Genomic DNA, 6,000 nt, shown 5'->3' with positions numbered 1-6,000 from the left:
TTCCACAAGTTTCCTATGTCCCATGAGGCCTTGCGTCAAAAGTGGGAGCAACTTCCACTTCTAAGTATAACAAATGGGACATATTATGTTTCATTCATCATCTTTTGGGAGACTATGGAAACTGTAATTGGAGGAACACTCCAATTTAGTTTTAGGCTTATATATATATATACAGTATATAAAACCCTGACATTTAAGCCACTGAATTAGTTTAATCCAGTTATATAACCACAAACAGCACATGTCCTGAGCTCTGTAACAACATCTCTTATAAAGGTTTGTGACTTTACACAGTATATAATAATCTGAAAAATACTTGGCTTCTTCACTAACTAGCACACAAAATACCACAGGTATACTACGTACTAACAACGAAACTAACAAAATTTCCAAACCCAATTAACTTTGAACTAATCCACATGCATCTTCCCAATGATTCAAAGCACGTTAAAGGTGCTATAAGCGATGCCACGCGTTTTAGGCTAAAACATTTTATGTCACTTACTGCAAACATCACCTAACTAACCACTAGCTGCCTGTGTCCTGAATACACTAAAAAACGCGATCTCTGTGGACAGCCCAGGCTCCAAAAACGGCAACAAAATCAACCTGGGCAAACCTAGCCCATAAAAACATAACAAACTGTTCCAGCAAATCACAGACGAGATGCGCGTTTAGGAGAGTTTCAATTGCACAGGAGCAGCACGGGAGGGAGGGGGAGGAAGTAGCGAGCAAGCTAATGTTTGAAAGTCAACAGAAGTGACGTTACCCAGCATCGCTTAGAGTACCTTTAAGCAATGAACTGTATCGGATCTTCGCAGGATCCGTATACAGCGCTTTCCAAATCAGACGCAGCTAAACGAAACGGACCTAATATATTTAAAGCTTTTAACAATTTCCAACGCCTAGGCTATACAAAACCTAGTGATAAGCATTAAAGAAAAAATACATATTTACCAATGTCGTTTCATCTCCCGGACAAGAGCACCCAATGTGTTACATCCTGCCTACTAGACTATGCAACTAGAGAGGGAAAACCACGCGGATTTTCCATATAAATAGATGTATGTATTTAAGATAAAGAATTAACAACGTAGGTTAAGTAAAGTCAGTATAAATGTTAGGTTGGGAAATAAAAGTGTATGCGATAGGAGAAATGAGGTGTCATGCGTAAAGAAACCAATGAGTGTTTACTGCAGGTGAGTGTTTACTGCAGGTGAGTATTTACTGCAGGTATGAGCAACTCCTGGTTATGAGTGTTTACTGCAGGTATAGTATGAGCAACTCCTGGTTATGAGTGTTTACTGCAGGTATGAGCAGGTATGAGCAACTCCTTGTTATGAGTGTTTACTGCAGGTATGAGCAACTCCTGGTTATGAGTATTTACTGCAGGTATGAGCAGGTATGAGTGTGTACTGCAGGTATGAGCAGGTATAATCAACTCCTGGTTATGAGTGTTTACTGCAGGTATGAGCAGGTATGAGTGTTTACTGCAGGTATGAGCAGGTATGAGTGTGTACTGCAGGTATGAGCAACTCCTGGTTATGAGTGTGTACTGCAGGTATGAGCAAGTATGAGTGTGTACTGCAGGTATGAGCAACTCCTGGTTATGAGTGTTTACTGCAGGTATGAGTGTGTACTGCAGGTATGAGCAGGTATGAGTGTGTACTGCAGGTATGAGCAACTCCTGGTTATGAGGTGCATGTCTCTGCTTGGGCGTAATTGCACGGACATTGTCTGAAGTTCATGTATGAAAACAGCTTTTGGGTGTGTGTGCTTTAAATGTTCTCAAAGTCTGTGGGTGTGTGTGTCACAAGGCCGGTTTGTTCGCCGCTCACGGGCCTCGAACCCGCCACCTTGACACACACACCGGCATGGGGGACGAATGCTCTAACCACTGAGCTAAAAGCCCAGGCTTCCAACTCAGCGGTTAGAAGCGTTCTTAAGGTTAGGGCTGTGAGGATTTACACGGGCAACTAGCACGCTAGCTCAGTCTGCCTCCGTTACATGTGTATGTGCATGTTTTATATGTTCTCCAAGTCTGTGTGTGTGTATTTAAGTCTTCTTTAAATCTGTATGTTAGTGTGTGTGTGTGTGTGTGTGTATTTAAGTGTTCTTCAAATCTCTCTCTCTCTGTGTGTGTGTGTGTGTATTTAAGTGTTCTTCAAATCTCTTTGTGTGGTTATGTGTGTGTGATGTGTGTGTGTGTGTCCTTGTCGGGTTCTGGCCTTGAAAGTCTTGCCAAACTCATGGACTGTTTCATTCCCAAGGACTGTTACACTCCCCCCCCTCTCTCACACACCCACACACACACACACACACTAACATGACGTATGGTCAAGGAGAGCAGCCTGGCTTGCTTTACAAATTCTTATTAATACTAGGAAGGAACCATAAAACAACTTCAACATCATCAACGTGGTCATCTCAAGCTCGATTTTCCTATGATGTGAGTGTGTGTGAGTGTGTGAGTGTGTTAGTAAATGATGTGAGTGTGTGAGAGTGTGTTAGTAAATGATGTGAGTGTGTGTGAGTGTGTTAGTAAATTATGATGTGAGTGTGTGTGTGTGTTAGTAAATTATGATGTGAGTGTGTGTGAGTGTGTTAGAAAATGATGATGTGAGTGTGTGTGTGTGTGTTAGTAAATTATGATGTGAGTGTGTGTGTGTGTGTGTGTGTGTGTGTGTGTGTGTGTGTGTGTTAGTAAATGATGATGTGTGTGTGTGCGAGTGTGTTAGAAAATGATGATGATGTGAGTGTGTGTGTGTGTGTGTGTGTGTGTGTAAGTTAGTAAATGATGATGTGAGTGTGTTAGTAAATTATGTGAGTGTGTGTGTGTGTTAGTAAATGATGTGAGTGTGTGTGTGTGAGTGTGTGTGTGTGTTAGTAAATGATGTGAGTGTGTGTGTGTGTTAGTAAATGATGATGTGTGTGTGTGCGAGTGTGTTAGAAAATGATGATGATGTGAGTGTGTGTGTTAGTAAATGATGTGAGTGTGTGTGTGTGTGTGTGTGTGTGTGTTAGTAAATTATGTGAGTGTGTGTGTGTGTGTGTGTTAGTAAATGATGTGAGTGTGTGTGTGTGAGTGTGTGTGTGTGTTAGTAAATGATGTGAGTGTGTGTGTGTGTGTGTGTGTGTGTGTGTTAGTAAATGATGATGTGTGTGTGTGCGAGTGTGTTAGAAAATGATGATGATGTGAGTGTGTGTAATTGTGTTAGTAAATGATGATGTGACAACAGCCGTGGCCTACTGGTTAGCACTTCGGACTTGTGACCGGAGGGTTGCCGGTTCGAACCCCGACCAGTAGGCACGGCTGAAGTGCCCTTGAGCAAGTCACCTAACCCCTCACTGCTCCCTGAGCGCCGCTGTAGCAGGCAGCTCACTGCGCCGGGATTAGTGTGTGCTTCACCTCACTGTGTGCTCACTGTGTGCTGAGTGTGTTTCACTAATTCACGGATTGGGATAAATGCAGAGACTCTTACACTTACTATATGAGTGTGTTAGTAAATGATGGTGTGAGTTAGTATATAATGATGTGAGTGTGTATGAGTAAGTTAGTCAATTATGAGTGTGCGAGTTACAGTTTTTCTCGATTGCTTTGACCTTCTTAAGGAAACTGGGATCCACTTGGTCTTCATGAACACTTTCTATGCACAGCAGAAGTCATCTCTTGCAAATGTGTTCACACATTTTCATTGGGTTCACACATTTCTCACACCCTTTTGCAAAACAGTTAACAATGGTGTCATTCAAAAACCCCAAACTATTGGTTTTCCCGTGCTAAACAAAAGGAAAACATCTTTTCACAGGTGGTATAGATTCCTTGCATAAGTCTGAATCTCTGATACATTCATTATCCATAAGAGATGCCATGTCCTTCTGTGTTGCTATTTGCAAGTAGGCTATGGATCTAAGGCACATTTAGAGTAATTATTTTATAGCCTATTTGGTGAAGAAAACAGTACAAAAGGTGTTTACTGTAGGTCTATTTTGATGAAAAATTACAAGTTGTAGTTCAGTGAAATTTGTCTTGTTTAGGTGTTTACTGTAAGTCTTACAATGACAGTTACATCTTGGGAGGAATGAATACAATTATTTTTTATTCAGTACATTTGGTCTTTTCAGTTTTTTTTTTGATACCAGAAAAATGAGAAAGAAATGGAACAGACATGACAATTATGCTCATTTTGAAAACTATATTTTGCATTTTGTTGTCCAGTGTGTAATGATTGATTGAAATCACACAGTGATTTGACGACAGGATATGTTGTTTGAAGGCCAGATTTGCTTTTGCTGCATGTTTTAAGTGTTTTGAGAGAGTAACAGCCTTTTGCAAGCAAAATGTGTCATTTTGTCCAGAGTGCTTTTGTTCAGACACAGGTGTTACAGTTTTTCTCGATTGCTTTTACCTGCTTAAGTAAACTGGAATCCACTTGGTCTTCATGACTACTTTCTTTGCACAGCAGAAGTCATGTCTTGCGAATGTGTTCACACATTTTCATTGGGTTCACACATTTCTCACACCCTTTTGCAAAACAGTTAACACAGGTGTCATTCAAAAGCCCCAAACTCTATTGGTTTCCCATGCTAAACAAACGGAAAACATCTTTTCACAGGTGGTATAGATTCCTTGCATAAGTCTGAATCGCTGATACACCTGTGTGAAACTCCTTTGCACAATTCTTCAATCAGCAATCATTCATTATCCATAAGAGATGTCTGTTCTGTGTTGCTATTTGCAAGTATGGATCTAATGCACATTTAGACAAAGTATTGTAACAAACTGCAAAGTTGTCTCAGAATGTTTTTTATTGGTCTCACACCAAAACACACGAACACATAATGCGGCCCAGACCCGGCCCTTATGCCCCAGCACACATCTGCTCCAGGTTGCATTCCATTACACACCAGCTAAACCTGGTTCTGCACACTCTAACTAACTGGGAACACAAACACGACTGTAAGATGATGCAGTGACATAACCAACATTACACATAATCAACATTACAGTTTTTCTCAGTCGCTTTGGTGCTTTTTTCAGATCAGAATGAAAATTCTCAAAACTATTAGTTCAACCTCCACAACATTTAGTCATTTGTGCACATCATAGTAGCAATTTCTCCTTCCTCTGAACAAATTGCAAATACTTTTGGACATGTATCAGTTGCTTTCATACAATTCTCTGCTGTTTTTTTTAACATTATCATTAGCTTATGTCATGTCAGTCAAAATGAACTATACTTATGAATGCTGAATAGTCGTTCTCAATAAAACTAATAGTCTTCATTTCATTGCTTGAGTCATTACATACAAAATTGTTGAACTAGTTATCAAATTCTGTCACAGTGCTGTAGTATTGCAAAGAGCATACAGTAAAAATGTATGCATTCAGTGTCTTGTACTCACTTACTCACCTAACTACAGCAATGTGTAACTTTACTGTAGTTTTCAAATGGCTGTACAAGTACTGTATAGTGCTGTCTTGAGCATGTTCAGGTAGTGTCACCGAGTTCTGACCTTTTTTTGCATTGGAAAACACTGCGAGAACTGTCATAATGAAAACATGACAAAGCCATTTAAATATCTTGTTCATAAACGATGGTGTCAAGACTTCTCATTTTGATGACACTGACAGTTTCATTGACATGAATACCTGCTTTTGAGGAATGGACTATCCATTTTGAGCAAGTGACGTGCTTTTGCAGGTCATCCACTAGGTTTTGCAGTTTGCACTAATTGTTTTGAGAATTGTACTAACTTCTGTGCAAATGTTAATAGTGATGTGAGAAAAGCACCAAAGCGACTGAGAAAAACTGTTTTGAGAACGCGATGTCAGAGTTGACACAAGCATCAAAACAATTAGAAAAACTGTAGTACATTATGATGTCAGTGTGTGTGTGTGTGTGTGAGTTAGTACATTATGATGTCAGTGTGTGTGTGTGTGAGTTAGTACATTATGATGTCAGTGTGTGTGTGTGAGTTAGTACATTATGATGTCTG

The sequence above is a fragment of the Alosa sapidissima genome, chromosome 19, assembly GCF_018492685.1.
Source record: "Alosa sapidissima isolate fAloSap1 chromosome 19, fAloSap1.pri, whole genome shotgun sequence".
Classification (NCBI taxonomy): Eukaryota; Metazoa; Chordata; class Actinopteri; order Clupeiformes; family Clupeidae; genus Alosa; species Alosa sapidissima.
This window is presented reverse-complemented; position numbering follows the sequence as displayed.